The sequence below is a fragment of the Chlorocebus sabaeus genome, chromosome 19 (genome assembly GCF_047675955.1).
Source record: "Chlorocebus sabaeus isolate Y175 chromosome 19, mChlSab1.0.hap1, whole genome shotgun sequence".
Taxonomy (NCBI): domain Eukaryota; kingdom Metazoa; phylum Chordata; class Mammalia; order Primates; family Cercopithecidae; genus Chlorocebus; species Chlorocebus sabaeus.
The window spans coordinates 34,642,723-34,668,244 of record NC_132922.1 but is presented as its reverse complement, the minus strand read 5'-3'; the positions used below and the strand labels follow the sequence as shown (position 1 = coordinate 34,668,244).

Below are 25,522 nucleotides of genomic sequence, written 5' to 3'. Positions count from 1 at the left end.
GTCAGAGTTGAAGAAGTGGCTATGATTATATGTGGCATGAATTGATAGTTATTGTTACATCCAGTCCTAATCTTTTCTTCAAATGTGAACTGGATCTAATAACTCCTAAAGTCCAGCAAGGCAACGGCAAATTAAACCTCTGGCCTACATACTTGCAATGCAAAACATTTAATGGATTTTGATAGAGTGAACTTTGGGTATGATGGAAACTTTTTACAAGTTTTTTTTTTTTTTAGATGCATACAAGCAATAAGCTTTTTCTTCTAACATGAGCAAAGTCCCTCAAAATGAGACCTGGGTGAAGCTTCATTTGATGCTGCTCCTCAAAAGGGGTTCTTGCTAAAGGATAGTTTTTTTCCTTTAAAACACTATGTTCATTTTGGAGAAGTGATAAGCTAGATCACTTTTATTCTTACTTTTATATACATTTCTAAAGATTTCTGTAACATTTAAATTTACATACTACTTGGTAAAGCTGTTTTTGTTAGTTACGAGGTGGTTGTTTAGCCAAAAACGCTAACTTCTATCATTTAGAACACTAGGCATAAATGGGTTAACCAATTCATGCCTAGTGTTCCCTTATTGGAATGCTCAGCATATGGGATTTATATCCTACTGCTCAACGTCATTTCCAAGGTCTGATTGTAAAAATTCAAAAAATTGCAAACCTCACACATAAATTAAAAGAGATATAGTATTTTATTCCTGGGTTTCCATTCAAGTCTATCCTGACTGATTTCTGTCCCATTTAGAAATGGAGATATTTTATTAAACTTGGATGTCATTAATTCCATATAAAGCAATGGTAAGAGAGTCAACATGTGTTACTCATGTGTTGCTGAAGATTAAAGTATTTTTAAGTCTCACTAAAAAGGTGGAAGGAGCCAACTGAGACACAAAAAAGGGGCTGAGGTTCTATTCATGATGAGGTTCTTTTTTTGTTTCTTCCAGCTCTAACGTGAGTACCCAACTGCGTGGCTTTTCGGTTAGCCCCAGTAGAAAATGTAGTAATTTTTTTTTCTATTCTTAGGCTTTATCTGCCAAGAAATGAACTGGATAATCCACATAAACAAAAAACATGGAAAATTTATCCACCACAATTTGCAGTGGAGGTACTTTTTGGTGAGAAGTGACTTACAATTACGTTGTAGCTGGATCCAATTAAGTATAGTTCCCCCTTCCCCTTCTGGGAAAGAATTATGTTCATTCCAACCCCTGCCACATATTCATATGTCCTAAATCTTCCTTGATGATATATCTGTATTTATATATGTTTACATATGTTCTTGATAAATCTATTAAATATATATAGGTAAAATGTCAGGGTTTTTTTTCTTTTTTGAAGGCACATACTTCACAGTTTCCATCTTGTATGTACATATATTTGGAACACAGTATGCGGGAACATTCAGCATCATTTTGAAAACTTTGAGATAGAACTTTCATATCAAAAATTTGAGATATTTAAAAATTGTGATTCCCCAGCACCCACTTACTTACGTATTTTTGGTCAAGTATTTATTCCCTGCTGTGGTTCACATTTGTAATTTCAGATTGATTAGAAAGCTAATTTATATATTTTTCTTCCCCTTCATTTACAAACTGTCTGTTAACAGATTGGCAACAAAGACTAAGTTTTAAATCTAGGAGAGAGAAATGTTTCACACAAGCAGTCCCCCAACTCCCAGCACGCCCTCTCTCATTCCAAGTATTCAATAGGTAGCTTACTTGATAAGCTTCCTTTAATTACACACAGACACAGGGGTTGGGGTAAGAAGATTGTGGTAAATATGAAGGATAAGTAATCTTTGGTAACTTCTGCTTTTGTATAAAATTGTAAGTGAAGCCAAAAGAAATATGTGTTCTTAGAGTAATCTAGGTGTATTATTTTGAAATCCAGTGCTCCTGCTCACAACCAACTTCACCTAAGCTTGGGGGAACTCTGAAGGGAGGTTATCTTTTCATTATAAACACTGCTTAGCCTTATGTCTACAGGAAACCATTATTATTTCCTCTTTGGTGCTGGGTGGCACTTTTTTTTTTTTAAACAAATTTTTTATTTGTATTTTTTATTTTTTGAGACAGCATCTCACTCTGGTTGTCGAGACTGGAGTGCAGTGGTGTGATCTTGGTTCACTGCAGCCTCAACCTCCCAAGCTCAGGTGATTCTCCCACCTCAGCCTCCCGAGTAGCTAGGACTATAGGCGCATGCCAGCACACCCAGCTAATTTTTTGTATTTTTAGTAGAGACAAGGTTTTGGCATTGTTGCCCAGGCTAGGCTCAAATTCCTGAACTCAAGCAATCTGCCTGCTTCAGCCTCCCAAAGTGCTGGTATTACAGGCATGAGCCACCATGCCCAGCCTGTGGGTGTTACTTTATTCAAAATACCTTTATTGCCACTGTATCTTCAGGCCATGATTGTCCTTGAAAACGTTCTATTTTGGCTTTATTGACATTATTCTTATTTGAATGATTTTCCTTTTATTGGCAAGGCGCTCAACGATCTAGACCAAGATGAGTTCATCAGGAAATGAAAGGTAACAACTGATAAGACAAGTGTCAGTGCTAAAACACGATACACTCATTCCTGAAAAACCTTGCACTCTACAGAAAGCATTAAAAGAAGAAGCAGTTCATGAAAATACAGGGTTTGAGAGTTCAAGGCAAATCTCTCCAGCGTAGCAACTTTGTAACCAGCACACTAACCGCTCAGACCACCCAGGTCAGCAACTCAGTGTCTGGAGTTTGCCATAGGAACTTTTTAATTTTTGAGTGTAAATAGAAAAATACTTGATATAAGGGCTGTGGGTACCAGAGTGGCACAGATGAGAGTAGAGCCCCGAGCCATGGTGGGCACGGAAGGCAGCAGAGCCCCACTAGGCTGGTGAGCGGCCTCGCTGCAGGTGACTTTTTTCTCCTCTAAATATTCCAGAAAAGGTTCCAACTGCCAGTGCAGCAGCCCAACTAAAGGCCTTTTTCCTTTACTCCCCCTGATCTGGCTCCCCTTTGAGGAAAAGATCGTAGAACATGCTTTCAAATTCCTTTCATGTTAATATTACACCCTGCCATTCATACGACAGAAACGTGTAGGCACAACATAGGCTATACTATTTCCTTTAGAATTCACACAGCAATAATCTCCAGAGGGCAGAGTATGTCCTGGGTTTAGGTGAATAGGGAGGAAAATACTTAGCTGGCTCAGTGAAGAGCAAGATCTGTCTTTTTCAATACTAGAAATACAGGAAGGAAGGAAACCCCCTTTTTTATATTAAGGATTTCACTTTTTGAAACAAGGAGATTACCACTAAGGTTTCTTTTCCCCAGACCTCCAAGACCCACCACAATTTCTGGAAATTATGAGTTGTCACACTATTCTGCTTTTACTTATTCAAAGAAAACTCGTTTAAGGCCTCTTTGGGTATTGCTTTCTTAGAATACAAAATGAATGATTTTTTGAACAACTCAAGAAACTTAGATCAGAATGATACTCATGTTTTAAATGTTTTAACTTTAATTTACATATGGGAGTATATGTGCAAGTTTGTTACATCAGTATATTGCACCCCAGTAGTGAGCGTAGTGCCCAGCAGGTGGTTTTTCAACCCGCACCCCTCTCCCTCCACCCTCCTCTAGTAGTCCACAGTGTCTGTTGTTCCCATCCTTATGTCCAAGAGCACCTGTTGTTTAGCTCATAAGTGAGGACATGTGGTATTTGGTTTTCTATTCCTGCATTAATTTGCTTAGGATAATGGCCTCCAGCTCCATCTATGCTGCTGCAAAAGACATGATTTCACTCATGTTTATGGCTGCGTAGAATTCCATCGTGTATATGTACCACATTTTCTTTATCCAGTCCACCACTGATGGGCACCTAGGTTGATTCCATATCTTTGCTATTATGAATAGCACAACAATGAACATATCAGTATGTGTGTCTTTTGGTAGAATGGTCTTTTTACCTTTGGGTAGATATCCAATAATGGGATTACTGGGTCAAATGGTAGCTCTGTTTTAAGTTCTTTGAGAAATCTCCAGACTGCTTTCCACAGTGGCTGAACTAATGTAAGCTCCCACCAACAATGGGTAAACATTCCCTTTTCTCTGCAGCCTTGCCAGCATCTGTTGTTTTGACTTTTTATTAATAGCCATTCTGACTGGTGTGAGAGGGTATCTCATTGTGGTTTTGATTTGCACTTCTCTGACAATTCGTGATGTGAAGCATTTTTTCATATGTTCATTGGTCACTCATATGTCTTCTTTTGAGAAGTATGTGTTCATGTTCTTTCCACATTTTTTAATGGGGTTATTTGGTTTCTGTGTGTTGATTTGTGTAAGTTCCTTATAGATTCTGGATATTAGACCTTTGTTGGATGCATAGTTTGCAAATGTTTTCTCCTGTTCTGTAGGTTGTCTGTTGACTCTGCCGATCGTTTCTGTTGCTGTGCCAAAGCGCTTTAGTTTTATGAGGTCCCACTTGTCAATCTTTATTTTTATTGCAATTGCTTTTGGGAACTTAGTTAAAAATTCTTTCCCAAGGCCAGTATCAAGAAGAGTACTTCTGAGGTTTTCTTCTAGGATTTTTATCACTTGAGGTCTTACATTTAAATCTTTCATCTATCTCCAGTTAATTTTTGTATGTTATGAAAGGTATGGGTCCAGTATCATTATTCTGCATATAGCTAGCCAGTTACCCCAACACCATTTATTGAATAGGGAGTCCCTTCCCCATTGTTTGTTTTTGTCAACCTTGCAATATCAGATGGTTGTGAGTGTAAGACTTTATTCTGGGTTTTCTATTCTGTTCCATTGATGTATATGTCTGCTTTTGTACCAGTACCATGCTGTTTTGGATACTATAGCCTTATAGTTTGAAGCCTCTGGCTTTGCCCATTTGCTTAGATTTGCTTTGGCTGTGGAGGCCCTCTTTTGGTTTCATATGAATTTTAGAATACTCTTTTCTAAGTCTGTGAAGAATGACATTGGTAGTTTGATAGAAATAGCACTGAATCTGTCAATTGCTTTGGGCAGTATGGCCATTTGAATGATACTGATTCTTCCAGTCCATGAGCATGGAATGCTTTTCCATTTAATTGTGTTATCTCTGATTTCTTCAGCAGTGTTTTGTAGCTCCTGTAGAGATCTTTCACATCCTTTGTTAGCTGCATTCCTAGGTATTTCATTTTTTTTGTCGCTACTGTAAATGGGATTCTGTTGTTGATTTAACTCTCAACCTGGACATTATTGGTGTATAGAAATGCTGTTGATTTTTACACATTGATTTTTTTATCCTGAAACTTTGCTAAAGTTGTTTATCAGTTCTAGTAGCCTTTTGGCAGAGTCTTTGGTTTTCTGGATGAAGAATCATATCATCAGCAAAGAGAGATAGTTTGACTTCTTCTTTTCCTATTTGGATGCCTATTCTTTCTTTCTCCTGCCTGAGTTCTCCAGGTAGGACTTCCAGTGCTATGTTGAATAGGAGTGGGGAGAGTGGGCATCATTGTCTTGTTCCATTTCTCATGGGGATTGGTTCCAGCTTTTGCCCATTCAGTTGGTTGGTGGCTGTGGGTTTGTCATAGATGGCTCTTATTATTTTGAGGTATGTTCCCTTGATACCTAGTCTGTTGAGGTTTTTAACATGAAGTGATGTTGGATTTTATCAAAAGCTGTTTCTGCATCTATTGAGATGATCATATGGTTTTTGCTTTTAGTTCTGTTTATGTGGTGAATCACATTTATTGATTTGCATGTGTTGAACCAGTCTTGCATCCCTGGACTGAAGTCTTCTTGATTGTGGTTTATTAACTTATTGATGTGCTGCTGGATTCTGTTTCCTAGAATTTTGTTAAGAATTTTTGTGTCTATGTTAATCAGAGTAATTGGTCTGAAGTTTTCTTTTTGTATGTTTCTCTGCCAGATTTTGGTATTAGGCTGATACTGGCTTCCTAGAATGAGTTAAGGAGGAGCCCCTCATCTTCAATTCTTTGGCATAGTTTCAATAGAACTAGTACCAGTTCTTTGTACATCTGGTAGAATTCAGCTCTGGCTTCATCTGGTCCAGGGCTTTTCCTGGTTGGTAGATTTTTTATTAATGATTTGATTTTGGAACTCGACATTTGTCTATTTAAGGTTTCAATCTCTTTCTAATTCAATCTTGGGAGACTGTGTATTTCAAGGAATTTATCCATTTCCTCTAGATTATCTAATTTGTGTGCATAGAGTTGTTTATAGTGTTCTCTGAGGATCTTTTGTATTTCTGTGGGATCGGTTGTAATGTCATCTTTGTCATTTATGATTGTACTTATTTGGCTCTTTTTTTCTTTGTTTAGCTATCAGGCTATCCATCTTGTTGATTTTTTGAAAAAACTAACTATTGGTTTCATTGATCTTTTGTGTGGATTTTTTCATCTAGTCTCAAGAAAAAAAAAAACCAGCACCCCAAAAAGCACTTCATTCAGTACTTCTCTAATTTTAGTTATTTCTCTTCTGCCAGCTTTGGGGTTAGTTTATTGTTTTTTTTCTAGTTCCTTAAGTGCAATTCAGATTTTCACCCAGGAGTTATGCAGGAGTAAATTATGTAATTTCCATGTATTTATATAGTTTTGAGAGATCTTCTTGACACTGATTTCTATTTTTGTCGCACTGTGGTCAGAGTGTGTGCCTGGTGTGATTTCAAACTTTTTGAATGTATTGAGGCTTTGCTTTATGGTCAAGCATGTGGTTGATCTTAGAATATGTTCTGTGTGCACATGAGAATGTATCTTCTGTGTTTGTTGGGCAAAGTGTTCTGTAGATGTCTGTCAGGTCCAGTTGGTCAACTGTCAAGTGTAAGTACAGAGTTTGTTAGTTTTCGACCTCAGTGATCTGTCAATTGCTGTCAGTGGGTTGTTGAAGTCTCCTGCTGTTATTGTGTGGCTAAATATTTTTGTAGGCCAAGAAAAACTTGTTTTATGAATTTGGGTGCTCCAACGTTGGGTGCGCACATATTTAGGCTAAGTCTTCTGGTTGAATTGTGCCCTTTATCAGATATTCTATAAGGAATACCCTTCTTTGTCCTTAATTTTTATTGGTTAAAAATATGTTTTATTTGGCCGGGTTTGGTGGCTCACACCTGTAATCCCAGCACTTTGGGAGGCTGAGGCGAGTAGATCACGAGGTCAGGAGTTCAAGACCAGCCTGACCAACATAGTGAAACCCCATCTGTACTAAAAATACAAAAATTAGCCAGGTGTGGTAGCGCGCCCCTGTAATCCCACTTACTCAGGAGGCTGAGGTGGGAGAATTGCTTGAACCCGGGAGGCAGAGGTTACAGTGAGCCGAGATTGCACCACTGCACTCCAGCCTGGGCAAGAGAGTGAGACTCCATATTTAAAAAAAAAAAAAATCAACCACTTAGAATAGTACACACATTAAGCAGATCCTACATCTAGAATGGGTTAAGCAACCATTTATAAGCATCTTCATGAGGAAATGATCACCTCTGGGTTTTTCTGGTAATATTTGAAATAAACATGGAACCAAACTGTGTTTCCCTCAACACATAACTGTCCAAATTACGTTGGCAAGTAGAGGTTTATGTAAAGGCCCTGGCAGAGCTATACTTAGCCTTTTGAATTAGGTGCAGAAGGCTGCTGACCACTCTCCATTTTACCAAGGGAAAGAGCAGTCACTTTTCTATTTCAGTACAATTAAGGGCAGAAATGATATGATGCAAAATAGAGCTTCTTCCATACAATTTAAGATGTAAGGTATAAGGGAAGACAAAAAAGCAAAATTCCCAAGAAATCAGAATAACTTCACGCTGGTCTTGTACTCCAAGAAACCCTGAGATGAACTGTAGTCCTCAAACCCCTGTGCTTGACTCAGGCCCTCCAGGACACTTCAGTATGCTTCCAGCTGGCTCATTTTCAACTTCCTGCTATATTCGTGGGCCAAACTAGTGCTCCATGGGCAGGGAATGCTCGAATCATAGTAGGTTTCAGTCTAGAATATAAGGCCATTATTCCTAGAAGACAAAAGGGCAATCAAAGACTGCAAAAATCCCTCCTCTGGGGACACCCACGCAGCTTCGTAGCACAGGTATATTTACACAGACAAAGCCAGAAAAGAGCGCTAAAAACCAGCAAGTCATGGAAGGACGCATTCCCAGCTTTCCCTAAATAGACCAACAGAAACAAGGACAAGTGTCAGGTCTCCTGGCGAAACTGACTGATGCTCAGGTAACACACTCCAATTCCATGCTTGGTTCACTCTTAGTATATGGATGGGGCAGAGCTGAGGCCTGAGATGGCCACACAGATGCAACCATGGAGAGAGGTGGCCGCAGCTTTGCAGCTTCACCTGGGCAGTGGCAAGAGCACCAACCTTGAGGCTGGAGACTGGTTTATAGTATTAGTACTGCCCAGGGTGGTTATGAAGATTGAATTAGATAAGGGAGGTATAAGTACTTTGTAAAACTTTACATGTTATGCAAATTTAAGGGAGGATTACTGTGAGTAATAGACAAGGTATCTTTGCTCTATTTGGGACACGAAGTTTCTGTGTTACTGTTCTCTTTCTTTTTACAATCAAACCAGAGAAGTTCTTATCTCAGATTTTAAGATGTATACTAGATGCTGGAAAAACAGGTGTTTACTCACCCTCGTTTTTCACAACATTTATAAAGGTTCTGATAAACCCTGCCTGTTTTCCAGACATGGAAAGAACTTGATTTCTGGATTTGATACAATCCATTGGGTATGCCGCAAGGCAGAAGCAAATCCCGCCAACTCCATCCACCACTTAGCATCAAAGGGACAGGGCCTAGAGAAAAAAAAAACAAAAAGCAAATTGTATTTTGTCTCAAGAACAGCTGATGTGACATTTCCAGAGATCAGTGTAGTAATGGCTGCAGGTAGGTGAAAATAAACATGCTCATGCTGTGGGATACAGTTCTTTGAGGAAACTGCCAAAGCTCTTGTTACCAAGCTCTAAGAACACAAGGTTTTGTTTTGTAGCCCAGGTCTACCCCTGGGTCTTGCCAAGTACAAGAAGCCCTAGTGAGGGTTACATTTAGTTTGGTCGCTGACGTGTCGAGGGCTGGCCCACACGAACCAGCAGGCCTCCAGCTGAGTGGCAGCCCCTTACGGTGGAGAGAAGACAGGCCAAACACAATCTACGTCTTTTCTCAACTTTCTCACTCTTAAGTATTTTAATAGCCCTGATTCTTCCTTTACCATTAAAAGCCAAAATTGTTTTTATTAAACATAGCAGGTAAGTCTGAGAGCTTGTCTAACCCCAGGATAGATTCACCACACTGAGGGAGATGGTAAGAACCAGGTAAATGCGTTTGCATGGACAGCAGTGGGGTATGATGGTGTTTGCTCCCTGCAGGTATGGTTTCTGTGAATCCTCTGCTCTTCATGCTCTCCTCCCCACATTGGTGGCTCCATATGGCACAGGGAAGCTTCTGGATGCCAGAAGGTAACATGGGGGCAGGCAGTTGATAGCACCCCACCCTCCAGGCTTGGTAATTTCCTGAGGACAGGGGCTGAAGCAGCACATCCCAAACTTTCTTATTGGAATAAAGTTTGTTAATTTTTCTAGATCTATTTTAGAAGAGAAGAGATTCAGAAATGACTTTCCTAATTGGGGAATCACCTATAAATTAATCTTGAAATAAGCTTAAAACTTGGTAATCTTAATAGTGGTTTGAGAGCAGCGAAAACCATAGTTCTTTGGAGCTTACCGTGTTTAGTTGGTTGGTACAACTGCATGCGATGTTTGGCTCACATAGTGAGTGAGTTTTTCTTCCCTGCTTCCCTGCCTTCTCTCCCCATTTTGTCCTTTGCTAAGGAAATTGAACTGAATTGAAGTTCAGGTCTTCTATAATAGAGCGTCTCTCCTTCAACAGGGAACAAAACTACAGTCGCCTGTGGTTTTGCTTCTCTTCAGTCTCCATCATGGCATGCCACACTCTCCTGATTTGGGCCCTGCTCGTTTCTTTACTGCCTTCCTGCCTGCCCTTTTTGTGCCAGTGGCTCATCCCATTTATGCTCAGCCCTCCTCGCTGTCTACACTGTCTTCTTGGGCAATCGTATCCAGTCCCAAGCCTTTTGAAAAAACAAGCTATACCCATCCTGGTGGAATTCCTGCCTATAAAAGGGCACACCTTCAGACCTCCAGGCACCTCCAGCGAACACTGCTGTGCACAAGGAACCGAATTCAATTGTGTGGGACCTGCAGCTGCAATCGGATTTCAAATTCCTATTGCTGATGATCAAGTTAAAATATGAATGTGCTGGATTAAATGCTTTATTCAGCTTGTCTGCATCTAGGTTATCTAAATTACACACCCACTTAAAACATGCTGTCACCTCTTCTCTTGGAAAAATTAATTATTTTAATGTAATTCAGATCTCATTTTATCCTAGCCCAGCGGTACCTGGGAGAGAATGACTCTGAATTAATCACTGTAAAATCATATTAAACTATATTCCACTAAGTCAGAATTGGGGATAATTTGGCAATTAAAGGGAGAAATGGGTCATTCCTCTCCTGTAAGAAATGAAGAGTAATGATGGGATCACAGAGATCGTACATGCAAGGGCCCAATACATGTTCAAAACATGCCCACCAGCAAATGGCTTCCATACCAGGCTCCCAACCACACTGTTACAATTTCTGTCTTTCAAATTAACTGTAAATTATAAATGTGGTACCCAAATACCTGCATGCACATAAATAGGAAAAGGTAAACTCTTTTTTTTTCTTTTTAGATGAATTCTCGCTCTGTCACCCAGGCTGGAGTGTAATGGCACAATCTTCACTCACTTCAACCTCTGCCTTCTGGGTTTGAGCAGTTCTCCTGCCTCAGCCTCCCGAGTAACTGGGACGACAGGCGTGTGCCACCACATCTGGCTGATTTTTGTATTTTTAGTAGAGATGGGGTTTCGCAATGTTGGCCAGTCTGGTCTTGAACTCCTGACCTCAAGTGATCCACCTGCCTCGGCCTCCCAAAGTGCTGAGATTACAGCATGAGCAATCTTGCCCAGCCAAAAGTAAACTTTTAAATTCTATCACAACAGGTTCTAGATCTTTGACAGACTGACTGAAAGACATAAAATGTCAAAAGGTGAGACTCTCTCATGTGGCTAAACACCCTCCTACTGCAGAGACAGAACTGAGCCCAAGAGCATTCATGTGCTGGTGAGAGGTGGCCAGGGGCAGGCAGATGGTTGCACCATTCTCAGGGTCAGCATCTTCCCCATGTGGCATGGGGGAGGGTCACGGGGCCTGGGAGGCTGTAGCCTAAAGCCATGCAGTGGGCAAGAGACTACTGGGCAGGCTCCTGCTGGCCTTCAGTTCCCTGAGCATCCGGTGCCAGGATGCTCCTTGTGGGCTCTGCCCTGGGAGAAGTGCCCTTGCCCAGTGCTCCTTATCAGTGTCTGTGATGCGCTCTCTCCAGTCCTCCTCATTAGCATACCTTGGCTGATGTTTCGCTCATGGAAAAACACTTTACTCTTCTCTGAACAATTTCTTTTTCACAATTGAGGAAATGACTGATGAGGCGACCACACTCAGGACCATACTCATCTGTTGGTGGGGGTTTGGGGGGTGGACTGGATAAGGCATGACCATACTCACCTGTTGGTGGGGGGGTGGGGGGTGGACTGGATAAGACGTGACCATACTCACCCGTTAGTGGTGGGGTGGGGGGTGGACTGGATAAGACATGACCATACTCACCCGTTGGTGGTGGGGTGGGGGGTGGACTGGATAAGACATGACCATACTCACCTGTTGGTGGTGGGGCGGGGGGTGGACTGGATAAGGACAGCATTGGGCGACATTCCTTCTGGCCTTCCCACTGCAGGGAGCCACAATTACTATGAGAATCCTGTGGGAGGCCAGGGTAGTCCAGGATTTCCCTTTGGGCAATCAGTATTCCAACTGCTCCCCCTACTTCTGTACTCTGGAGAACTAAATCACCACCACGCCCTTCCCATTCCTCCTGTGCCTCAGCCCGAGGGTCCTGCTCTTCCTGCATGTTCGAGCTGATCTTTCTAGGGAGCAGCCTGCACTGTGCCAGCGCCACCCCCTTGTCACAGGCAGCACCTCCTTGTGCCCTGGGAGCCTCAGTCTGCCCTTGGGCTCAGGCCCCTAGGCTCAGGTTAGCTGACATTCCCAGGAAATCCTACACCTTCTCCATTCCTTTCATGGCTCTAAGACACAGTTCAGTATCAGTCTCATTGCAAAACACATTTCTAAAGAGTGTCCTTTCTTTCCCAACACTAGCAGGGACAGTAAGTGGTGTTTCCTGGGAGATGCTGTGGTGTTATTTTTGCACTGCAAGGGCTCTGAAGAGTGCCAGGCTTGAAGTGAAGAACCACGTCACCTGCCTATCCCAGCCAGGTGACAATGGACAAGGGGCTTCACCTCTGAGCTGTTTTCCAGCTGCACTGGGCACATTCCTCCCCTCACCCTGACTCACAAGGTGTTAGCAATAATGGACACTCCTCTACCTTCTGCCACACTCTGAACAATACTACACTTCCGTCAAATGGATTCATCCCAAAGGTAAAGCACGTTGCTTCTGGCAGGAGAAAGGTAACGTTTTCATACCACTTTCATTTGATCTCATTTAGAAGGTACTTGAAGAATAGAGAAGACTGGGTTTTCTCTGGGATTATAGTCAAGCATTTCTTAATGACCAGGACATGTTCTGAAAAACGTGTCATTACACAGTTTCATCACTGTGCTGTCATAGAGCATACACACCCAACCATAGATGGCATAGCCTACTCCACACCTAGGCTGCACAGTATGGCCTGTTGCTGAAGGCTACACACCTGTACAGCATGTTATCGTACTGGATATTGTAGGCAACTGTAACACAGTGGTATTTATGTATCTAAATGTATATAAACACGGAAAAGGTATAGTAAAAGATGGTATAATCTCATGAGATCACCATCGGATACACCATCCATCACCAATAGAAACATGGTGATAAGGCACCGGACTGTACCTACAGCCCCCACCGTGAGGTCAGTGGCAGCCTGGATAGTGGGATTGGACTTCATGTTTGCCCACTCTTCTGCTGGTCTCGTGGAAGGCAGCTCTCTGGAGCTTATGACAGGCACCACATATCCCTGAGGGGAGGCAAGATATCACCATTAGTCCAAGTCTGCAGCCTCCTGTTCTTTAGGCCTGCAGCCAAATTACTGAACCTAAATTTCTGGGAGCCAAGAACTGGGCTCTACACTGTTCCAAAGGAAAGGGGCTCAAGGTATCAGTGCAGCTTAACAATTGCCCCCTAGAATGCTACGGCCACCAGCAGCACTTCAACTGACCTTTCTGAAAACTGAAAAAATGAACACCAAATAAGTAAGTCAACCACACATGTACTAAACCACATCGGGCTTGCTTTTTTAGAGGCCTGCGCTGAGCCATCAGTTGAACAGACTCAGCTCTAAATTCAGACAGCAGCCTGTGCTGGGTGCGTAAGAGGATGTCACAAGATAGTAGGTCTGGAAAGAGGTACCCAGGCAGCCAAGGGTGGGAGCTGCACCCCAGGATCACAAACACCTTGGTGAATGCCTACTCTACCTGCAGTGTGGCCCCTTTGGCCTCTATAGCTGGGAGTCTTCATCTGTACAAGGTGAATAATAAAAATATTAAACAAAGGCAGTCAAAAATAGCCACATTGGTGTTGGGGTAATCAAACCCAACACCAGGCCGTGGGGGCTACGAAGTCCAGCGGAGTCAAAGGAATGAGACAAGACGAGTTAATAGTACACAAAGTGGGTCCAGGGGGCCAACGCTACTATGGAGGCTGTGAAGGCCCTGAGCTCTGGGAGCCCACACTATTTATTGGTGATTAAACAAAGAAGCAGGTGGTGAGGACGTGCTGGTCGAAAGGAAGTGGTCACATCAAGTGTTTAATTTATAGCTGTGTCAGTTTAGCATTTTCTTTAAAGCATGTGGAACATGTTCTGCTACTCAAGATAATGTTTAACATGTCCTTCTAACTCAAGATACAATCAATTTATGATCCTGGGAGAGCAAGAAGCAAGGAGCCAGCAGGTCTGGACACATTCCAGAGGCCACAAGGGGTTTTACATCCTGAGTCCTGGATTCCATCCAAGCCACGAGGGGTTTTATGCCTGGGCTTAGGTTGTAGTGTGGCGGGGCAGCTTTCCACCCTTAAGCGCCTAGCCTGGTGTTCCATAGGCCACAGAAGGTTTTAAAATCTGGACCCAGGACATGTTCTAAGGCTCTTTTCATATGATATCAGACTAGAAGTCTTGCTTCAGCTTTTCTCCCAACAATTGGACTGATGGGATGCTCCACTGTGCACAAGCATCATGGGTTCTTAAAACAAAGCCCTGCACAAAGCACCAAATATGTTCCTGTCACCACAGTCCACCAGCCCTTCAACTATAAACGTGCACAGGAGTCACCTGGGGGCCTTGCTAAATAAAAATGCAGCTTCTGATTCAACAGCCTCGAACGGGACCAGAGATTCTGCCTGTCTTGATGAGCTCCCGAGTGAGGCAGACAATTCCAGTCCACAGACTCACACTTTGAGATAGGGCACCGGGGCCATTGTGTTCAAATGTGCTTGATAACCTGGAGCACTTATTAAATATCCAAGTTGCCAGGACTTTCTTCTGGAAATCTTGATTCAGTATGTTTTGTTTGAAGCCTTGGACGTTTGGGAAAACTAGAATTTCTTCTCTCTCTTTTGACAGAAGTCAACTACTGTTGAGGCATGGGCTTAATAAATGTTGACTAAAATATCCAACTCAACAACCAATCCTGTATAATTTTCAAACTGTATCAGTAACTTGCCAGGTCCGACCTGACCCTGGCTGTGCAATGGACGAAGAAATGCACTCAGACACAGGTATCCCATGAAAGAGCAGGCTAGGGGACCCAGCAGCTCCCAGACACCAAGGATGGTGCCGTAAAGAGTCAGCAGCCACAGCCCTGACAGGCTGGGCCTCCAGGCTTTTATTCAGTATGGATTTAATGACAAAGGTCTCAAGTAAACACCACTAGAGGGTAATTAACATTGCTGACCTCCCGAATAGAGAGCAGTCATGTGCCTGCAGATGATCAAAAGTGGGTCTTAGGACCACATGAGTAAACAAGCTATTTAGATAAACTCCTCTACATTCCTATGTATCTACGCCCTAAGCTTTTAAGAGAATTCAGCTGCCTTCAGTCAAATCATTTACTGAAGCTTTGCAAACCTCCCAGTCTTCCAAGAAGTTTTGTGTCTATTTCCTACAACTTAACTTTTATAATTTCTCCCACCACCCTGACAGATCCCCTACAAAAGACCATGTTTTTTCTCAGCTTGCTCAGTCCAGCTGAGCTAGCTTTCCACTGGACTCCTGAATGGGAGAAGGACACAGGCTCCCAGGACCATCCACAAGCATCTCTCATCACCGTAAAGCTCTGAAACACTGGTTGGGTGCAGAGGCTCATGCCTGCAATCCCAACACATTCAGAGGCTGAGGTGGGAGGATCGCATGAGGCCAGGAATTCAAGACCAGCTGAGGTAGCATAGCAGGACCCCATCTCTACAAAAAGTACACCCCAAAATTAGCTGGGTGTGGTAGCACATGCCTGTGGTCTCAATTAATTGGGAGGCTGAGGCGGGACTATCCCTTGAGCCCAGGAGTTTGATGCTGCAGTGAGCTATGATTGCACCACCGCACTCCAGCCTGGCAGACAGATTGAGACCATCTCTAAAACAACAACAGGCCGGGTGCAGTGGCTCATGCCTATATTCCCGGCAATTTGGGACGCCAAGGCAGGTGGATCACCTGAGGTCAGGAGTTCAAGACCAGCCTGGGCAACCTGGCGAAATCCTGTCTCTACCAAAAATATAAAAAATTAGCAGGGCATGGTGGCAGGCACCTAGAATCCCAGCTACTCCGGAGGCTAAGGCAGGAGAATTGCTTGCATCCAGGAGGAGGAGATTGCAGTGAGCTGAGATCACACCATTGCACTCCAGTCTGGGCAATAAGAGCAAAACTTCATCTCAAAAAAATAAAAAATATAAAAAATAAAATGAAACAATAATAAAAATGAGACAGAAAACTGAAATATTTTAAGTTTCATTTTATTATTGCTTGTTAGTTGTTTAAAGTAATTCTACTTCCACTTACTTTATTTTTAAAGACACTAATTTCTACACTGAATAAAACCTTAATGAAGTTTCATTATAAGTATCTATTATCATTTGATTATTTTCTACATAGAAGCATGCAAAAAGTTTAAAATTCAGTTTCATTTGATTTAGCCTTGACTGTAATGAAGGACTCTATGAAGAGGGGACACAGTGTCTGTGGGCTGAGTCCCAGCAACTGCTTGGTGGCAGAGTCCCCGTCTTTCCCCAGTTCAAGCCATGGGCAGATAGATGGGCACTGTCCTTCAGTTCTTCTTACCCATTCACTTGCTTTCTTTATTGCCTCAAAATCTGAGGGAATATTCCTAGATTAAAAAAAAAAAGTTTCAGATTTCAGAATATAATAACATGTGAAATGTAATGTGGTACTAAACCCATCACATGATATCAGACAAAATGATTCTGCCAAAAATTAAGATATTCAATAAAAGCAGTTTTCCTTGACATCTTACAGAAGTTCTTCTACCCGTCTGACCTGGAACGTATGCACTGCATTGTCAAGTGTCCCGTGCCCACCACTTCCCGGCTTCCACGTGCCTCCAGGCATCCCTGCTGCCTACAGGACAGCTCAAGTTCCAGCCTCTCTACAGTTGTTTATGGTTGTCCCCTTTCCATGCTTCTCAATCTAAATCCTATCCATTCTTCACGCACAAACTCAAGTACTGTTTCACAAATGAGGCTTCTGTTTCTCTCTCCTTCCCACTGCACCAACTTGATTAGGTACCTTCAGAATATCTGAGAGTCCCCTATGAAACTGGCATCTATTCAGCTGTGTTACGTAAACCAGGAACAACTTGCTAGAATAAGCATATCGAGTCAAGCCTGTGTCCACTAAATGGTGTCAAATATTTGAGACTGTTGAATATTCAAGTCTATTCAACACTTAGAAAAATTCTGAGACTGTTCATTAATATTAATTAGTTACTTCCTCATTTGTTCTGTCATCTGCTAGAACTTGTTAGTGAACAAGTGGCAACATACACCAAAGTTTTTCAGAAAATTCTATAGGGGAAACTTAATATTTTGAAAATTCTCTCCCTGTTCCTGATTTTTCCCTGTGAACTGGGAAAGGGCTGTCAGTATAGCGTGGTGGTCAAGAGCTGGGTTCGAGTCCTGACTCTGCAGTCACATGATATTGGCCATGTGATACTGCGTGGCTTTCATTTAACACTGGGAATCTCAGTTTCCTCAATTACGAGAATAATGTGAGGTCCTATGGGTTTGTGGTGGAAATAAACAAAGTTTATAAACTTAACATGCTTACTAGTCCCTTGTACACAGTAGGCACTCAAATGTTCGCTGAATGTCATAATAGAATGAACATACTAAATAAGAAGCATGCCCAAAGTGGTTAAAAGATCAATGTTTCCTGGTAAATGTTTATCTACTGATAGTTACTAACTGCTGAAAACAACAAAACTGGCTTGAATATTTTCACTAATTCAGCTGGCCTCCTTCAGTCCAGTGGCCTCTACACTTTTTGGTTCACGATTCTACTAGTAAGAAAGTCTTGTGCCTACACCCCCATGTAATGTGCTCCTACATCAATGTTATGTACATCTTGAACTAGAAAATATAGAAAAAAGTTTCAAATATGCAATAAACAGGAAATAAAAAATATTTTATTTTATTTTTTTTTTTTTTGAGACGGAATCTCGCTCTGTTGCCAGGCCGGAGTGCAGTGGCACGATCTCAGCTCACTGCAGCCTCCCACTCCCCGGTTCAAGCGATTCTCCTGCCTTAACCTCCTGAGTAGCTGGGATTATAGGCACATGCCAACATGCCCAGCTAAGTTTTGCATTTTCAGTAGAGACGGGGTTTCACCATGTTGGCCAGGATGGTCTCAACCTCCTGACCTCGTGATCCACCCACCTCAGCCTCCCAAAGTGTTGGGATGATAGGCATGAGCCACTGCGCCTGGCCTACAATCGTATTGTCTTACGTACTAAAGTGCCAACAAACCATTTTGTTAGCACAATATCAGTGATGTAGTAAGAGCAATATGCTGGAATATACTTGATCAATTTTGAAAATTTTGCTTTAATACTTTGTGGTATTATAGTTCAAAAGCAGGTTCAAAGTTTATACTTGTTCTAACAGCTATAATAATAATAATTGGGAACAATCTAAACAGAACAAGTACCTCTTTGGATGTGCCTATTAAGTCAAATACTAATCTTTTAGTCCCATCTCCTAGCTGTTCAAAGTGTTTTTTCTTTGATATTTATTTAATTAATTCTCTTGGCAAGTGGTACTGGGTTTATTTTAAAATAAAATATAAAAAATAGGCTGGTGCAGTGGCTCACTCCTGTAATCCCAGAACTTTCAGAGGCCAGTGTGGGCAGATCACTTGGGGCCAGGAGTTTGAGACCAGCCTGGCCAACATGGCAAAACCTCATCTCTACTAAAAAAACAAAAATTAGCTGGGCATGGTGGTGCACACCTATAATCCCAGTTACTCGGAAGGCTGAGGCACAAGAATTGCTGGTCTTAAACTCCTGGGCTTGATCTTGCTGGGCTCAAGTGATCAACCTGGGAAGCAGAGGTTGCAGTAAGCCGAGATTGTGCCACTGCACTCCAGCCTGGGTGACAGAACGAGACCCTGCCTCAAATAAATAAATAAATAAATAAAAACAAAAAAAACAAAACCCCCAAAATAGAAAAAAGAAAAGAATAAATTCTCATCTTTCTTGGCAAACTAATGAAAAGGTATTGCTTTTTAAAAAATGGAAGCGTAAATTATGATTTTCCTTTTTTTTAGACAGGCTTTCACTTTGTCACCCAGGTTGGAGCGCAGTGGCACAGTCACAACTCCCTGCAGCCTCGACCTCCTGGGCTCAAGCAGTCCCCCCACCTCAGCTTCCTGAGTAGTCACACACTACCACACTCGGCTAATTTTAATTTATTTTGTAGAGACAGGGTCTTGCTATGTTTCAAGGCTGGTCTTGAACTCCTGGAAGCAAGCAATCCTCCTGCCTTGGCCTCCCAAAGTGCTGGGATTACAGGAGTGAGCCACCATGTCTGGCCCAAGGGCAGTGATCTGCCCACACTGGCCTCTGAAAGTTCTGGGATTACAGGAGTGAGGATCAAGGATGCGAAAGATGAAATAGTATTCTAGGCATATTGAGGTCATATATAATAGATAAATCTGTGTTTTGGTTGAGAAACTCCCTTACCAAGGAAAGACAGAAGAAAACACACAGCAAGTACTCAGTAACGAGTCTGTGATTAAGGATCGAACATACCTGAGCAAATCACTGAAATAAATCCCACTTCCAAGGTTTCCGATGTCTGTTCTTTGCACACCACGATCTTCCACTGCTTTGGGTAAAAGCAACCCTCTGAAAAGAGAAGGGCAGGATAAAGTGTAAGCCCAACGCTGACTGCATCTCTCCCTCGCTCAGACCTTTGGCAGGTTCCTACTGAACTTGTGGCATTCTGAGAACTCTGCAATCAGGGTGAGATCATGGTTGTCTCTGGGAACAGAAGCAAAGGGAGATTTCTGCTTTTTTTTTTTTTTTTTTTTTAGAGAGAGTCTCACTCTGTCCCCCAGGCTGGAGTGCAGTGGCACAATCTCGGCTCGCTGCAAGCTCTGCCTCCCGGGTTCATACCATTCTCCTCCCTCAGCTTCCCAAGTAGCTAGGACTACAGGCGCCCGCCACCACGCCAGGCTAATTTTTTTTTTTTTTTGTATTTTTAGTAGAGATGGAGTTTCACCATGTTAGCCAGGATGGTCTTAATCTCCTGACCTTGTGATATCCGCCTGCCCCGGCCTCCCAAAGTGCTGGGATTACAGGCATGAGCCACCATGCCTGGCCCCTGCCTTTTACTATATAAACATCTATTGTTTGAATTTCACATTAGGAGATTGAATGAATTTTGTAAAATAGCTTTTGGGTTTTAGTCCTACTTAGAAAGCTCATCCCTACTTAAGGATTATTTTTAAAAGATTCTTCCATTTTTCATTTAGTATACTTTTGGTTTGATTTTAAATATTTAAATATTTGCTCTATCTAGAGTTTAAGTATGAGAAATGAGGTAAGGGTCCAACTTTATATTTTTTCCTTGTGGTTACCCATTTATCTCTATAGATAGTATTGAAGAAATTGTCTTTCTTCCACAGAGATAAGATCTACTTGTATCATACCCTAAATCTTCTGTGTTTTTGAGTTCATTTGTGTTTAATATTAATGTCACCTTCATTATGCTTCTTTTCCAGAATTATTCTGGTAATTTCAAAATTAAAAAAAAAATATGTGTTGTAGAATCAGCTTTTCACTTCTTTAAAAAAACCTTATTGGTAATTTTATCATGATAGCACTAAATCTATAGATTAATCCAAGAAAAACTGGCATCCTTCTGATTACTGCAAGTTGTCTTTTGGGTCCCTCAGTAGAAGTTTAATGGGTTTTTGTTTTCTTTTTTTCCCCAGGTGGGTCTTGTATGTTTCTTCCTAAGTTTCTTCTAAGTACTTAATTAACGGATCTACATTTAATAATATTTTCTCCTGCTCCTGTGACTTCAGTTTCAGCCCTAATATTAAGTAGTAATTCAAAGCAAACAGAATCTTAGAGTTATGTTTCAAATAAACAGCTCGTGTTGTCTGGTGCGCACTCTAATTTCTGGACTCTTCTCTTTAAATATTGGGCTATCCCTAGATTAGAAACACACAGAAGAGTGATGAATATATAATCACTTTTCTTCATATGACACAGTCTTCAAGAAGCAATTCATACCTATGTACTACATTTAAAAAAAATAAATACATAATTTTTCAAAATAGAGATGAGGTCTTGCTGGTTTTCCAGGCTGGTCTTGAACCTCTGGCCTCAAGTGATCCTTTTGCCTCAGCCTCCCAAACTGCTAGGATTACAGGTGTGACCCACCATGCCCAGCCATAAATATGTAATTTACATAACACACTTCATTGTAAGCTGTGTAATGTTCTCCAGAATGCAGTAAGCTAGCTGATTTTAACTGAAAAGACCCATGTAATAGAAAAAAGTAGGAAAAAAAAGGAAAATGCTTCACATCTGTGAGGCTGAAATTTTTGAAAAGTAAAGATGGCTACTCTTACCAACACAAGATTGCCACGATATTTCGTACGGGAGAACCATGCAACAAGGGCCTCACATTGCCAAGTTTGCTCAAAAACTCTGTGGTTTCATTCACTCTGCCAAATCTAAATATCTGCAAGATATCCACTGGGCTCTTACTGTAAGAATTAGAAGAAAAGTCTTTAGATTACATAATTGGAAACAAAACAAAAAGTCATTATAGCAGAAGAAATCCCAAAAGAGTCCAAATGTCTTTTATCAGGAAACTGATTCAATGAGTCGCAGCACAGCCTATCTTGGAAGTATTATGCAGGTAGTAAAACAAACAAACTCTTTTTTTAAAAATAAGGATATGTAGTAAAGCATACAGTAAAATATAAAATTTAAAAGTAGATTACAAAACTTTATATATAGTATGACCCCAATTTTGTCAAATATATAATAATATATGGAATATATAGTTCTTGCTCTGGGCAACAAAGCAAGACCATGTCTCTGAAAAAAATAAAAATAAAAAAGAATGCAACTTCTGGCCGGGTGTGGTGGCTCATGCCTGTAATCCCAGCACTTTGGGAGGCCAAGGCGGTTGGATCACTTGAGCCCAGAAGTTTGAGACCAGCCTGGGCAACATGGTGAAACTCCATCTCTACCAAAAATACAAATATTAGTTGGGTATGGTGGTGCACACCTGTAGTCCCAGCTACTCAGGAGGCTGGGGCAGGAGAATCACTTGAACCTGGTGGGGGGTGGGGGCGGTAGAGGCTGCAATGAGCTGAGATCACGCCACTGCACTCGAGCCTGGGTGACAGAAAAGAAAGTTTGCCAGGTGCGGTGGCTCACACCTGTAATCCCAGCACTTTGGGAGGCCTAGGCGGGCAGATCACGAGGTCAGGAGATCGAGACCATCCTGGCCAACATGGTGAAACCCTGTCTCTACTATAAATACAAAAATTAGTTGGGCGTCTACTCGGGAGGCTGAGGCAGGAGAATCGCTTGAAGCCAGGAGGCAGAGTTTGCAGTGAGCCAAGATCACACCACTGCACTCCAGCCTGGCGACAGAGCAAGACTCCTTCTTAAAAACAAACAAAAAAAAGTTATCAAATGCCTTATTTTTAAGTGCTGTTTAGGAAACCAACCAGGTTTGGAGAGAGGGTTGTCAAGAAAGGCCTTTCGGGAGGTGACATTTATTGGAATGTGGCACCATAAAATGTCTATTTGAAGACCTCACTGGTTGTTATGAGATGGATGGGGCAGGAGTGGAGGAGAACATCTGGAAGGACATTGTAGATGGGATAATGTGATCTGGATTAAAGATGGCGGCAGAGTGAATGGAAGTGAGCCAAAGGAGGAAGGACACTTTGAAGGCAGAATTGACAGAACACGGGTATGTGGGGATGAGGGAGAGAGAGACCCCACACTGGCTCTGAGTGGGTAGCTAAGATGGGGCAGTTGTTGGGGGAGACTGGGGTATGGCTGAGGGCAGCTGTGGTGGGAGGAAGGGCACATTTTCCCAACCCCATGTCCAGTGGCCTCAGGTCAATACCTTGATATTAGCTATGGTGGGAGTATTTGCTTCCCAGAACTCAGCAAATATTCCAGACCAGGACTTTTCCTTCACAGAGCTGGCTTTCAGCACACCCCTGGGGTGAGCAGCATCGGGGTGATTCAGGCTGGGTTATGTTCTACACCCAAATGTTAGCAGTGGTTATATTATCTCTGGGTTTCTCTGGGTGGTGAGATTTTGAGTGATTTTTAATTTTCTTCATATTTTTAGATATTTTCTAAGCTTTTAGCAAAGAACATGAGTTTTATAACTAGAAAAAAGTAATATAAAGAAATCATGATTAGTGAAATGAAATGAAGAAAATCTAATTTTTCACAGCAGCAGGATCTTTCCCTAGGAAGAAGCCCACTTTAGTCGTGTGACTACTTTTGTACTTAGGGGGTGGGGTGGCTGACCAAGGGCTTGCTCAGGTAGCCCTGGAGGGCTGAACTACAGCTGCCACTCCTGGGGCTTGATATGGCTCTTCCTGTCTTCCTGGAGAAAGCTTCTTGCCCTCCAGATTCTACTTTCCATTTCACCAGACTCTTAATAAGTATAGGTTTCAGTGGACACCTAGGGGAGGGTCAAAAGGCAAACCAAAAGAATTTGATCACATATAAAAACAAAATCTGGAGAAGGCCTGTGGAAATGAATGTTTTTGAGACAGAGCCTTGCTCTGTCTCCCAGGCTGGAGTGCAATGGCACGATCCTGGGTCACTGCAACCTCCACCTCCTGGGTTTAAGCGATTCTTGTGCCTCAACCCCCAGAGTAACTGGGACCACAAACGTGTGCCACCATACCCAGCTAAGTTTTGCATTTTTAGTAGAGACATATTGCCCAGGCTGGTCTCAAACTCCTGACCTCAAGTGATCTGCCCACCTCGGCCTCCCAAAGTGCTGGGATTACACATGTGAGCCACGATGTCTGGCCCAGATTTTTTAAAAATTAAAGTGAAATTCCAAAAAGATAAAATTAACCATCAAGTGTACAATTAGGTGGTATTTAGTACAGAACATTCAAAGTGTCATGTAATCACCACCTCTAGTTCCAAAATTTTCATTTGACCAAAAGAAAACCCCATACCTTTTGACTATCAGTCCCCATCCCTCCCTCTAATGGCACCACACAATTTGCTGTCTCTGTGGATTCTATTCTACATATCTAGAAATATCTATTCTATTCTACATATCTAGAATCTGTTCTATTCTACCTATCTAGAAATATCTAGAAATATCTAAAATAGATATTTCATACAAACAGAATCATACAATATGTGGTTTCTTTCACTCAGCATAATATTTTTGAGGTTCACCCATTTATAGTATGTGTCAGTACTTCCTTCCTTTTCATGGCTGAATAATATTCTATTACATATATTTATCATGTTTTGTTTATCCACTTCCTTGTTGATGAACATTTGGGTTATTTCCACCTTTTGGCTGTTGTGAATAGTGTTGCTATGAATATTCATGTACAAGTACCTATTTTAGTACTTGCTTTCAAGTCCTTTGAGTATAGAACTAGGAGTGGAATTGCTGGGTCTTATCGTAATCATATGTTTAATGTATGGAATTACATTAATTGTAATGTAATTAATTTACATTGAGGAATCAACAGTGGCTGCATCATTTTTCCCTCCCATCAGCAATGTGTGAGGCTTTCGGTCTCTCTATATCGTCACCAACACTGATAATTTTCCATTAAAAAGAAATCATAGTTCTGGGAAGCCACACTACTCAGGATAGCCATAAGCTGCCCTCCCAGAGAGGAAGGCTGCAGGACGCCTCTGAAACTTGGAAAAAAGAAGTGCCTGTCGAAGTCACTCCATTTAAGAAGGTAGAGTTTAATGTAAGTTTGGAAGATTCCCATCAAAATGGTTTTATTAAGCAGAAGGGCAAGCTGGAAAACCCTCTTCAGCAGAACAGCTGGCTAAGGCTCACTGCTATCAAGGTGGACAGGCTTCTCTGTTCAGCAAACCAGGCTCACCCAAGGGGTGCTCTACACAGACTTGGGCTTGCTAAGGGAGGAAGGTACCCTGAGGGATGTCCTGGCCTATACAAGGCTACAATTTTCTTTCTCAATGAAGAAAGCAGTAACACATTCTATCATGTTTTTCACCTTCATTTTTATTTACTTCTTACTCACACAACTAAATCCTTTGCAAAATACAGTATACATTTCAGGGTACAAGGTTAACAAAACCCCTTCTCTTTCTTGGACACATTTGACCATGGATTAGCTTTCTAGCTCTGTTCCCATGGAAATCTGATAAAGATGGCATGTCAGCTGTAATAGCAGGCAAAATTGCTTATGTAATTGTGGCCTCTCATTGATAAATTGCATTGAAACTAGGGGTTCAATGGTGGGAAACCCAAGCTTTGGGCTTGTCAGAGAGCAGTGACTCGTATAATTGGGTATGTCCCTTGAGGGCGTCCGGAGCCTAATACAATGTTACAAGAGCTATGGGCTCTTGTGGGGTAGGGCTTCCAAGCCAAGTGGATCTCACATCCACCTGATGTAAGTCTCTTTCTCTTGTACCTGAGCTGACACTCAGTGTGGGAACAAAGGGAAAAGTTCCTGGAGCCTGTGTGGACCTCTGTGAGGGCCACTCCCACGGAGAAGTGACTGTTTCCTGGCCCAAGATAGATCTGTAGGCAGGGCGCGGTGGCTCATGCCTGTAATCTTAGCACTTTGGGAGGCCAAGGCAGGTGGATCACAAGGTCAGGAGTTCGAGACCAGC

The 25,522-nt window shown here is 42.0% G+C and overlaps 1 pseudogene; it reads left to right on the top strand.

Moving 5' to 3' along the window:
• LOC119622774 (phosphatidylinositol 3,4,5-trisphosphate 3-phosphatase TPTE2-like) overlaps nt 1-1,272 on the top strand; it is a 91,977-nt pseudogene extending 90,705 nt beyond the window's left edge.
• Nucleotides 1,273-25,522: the final 24,250 nt, after the last annotated feature.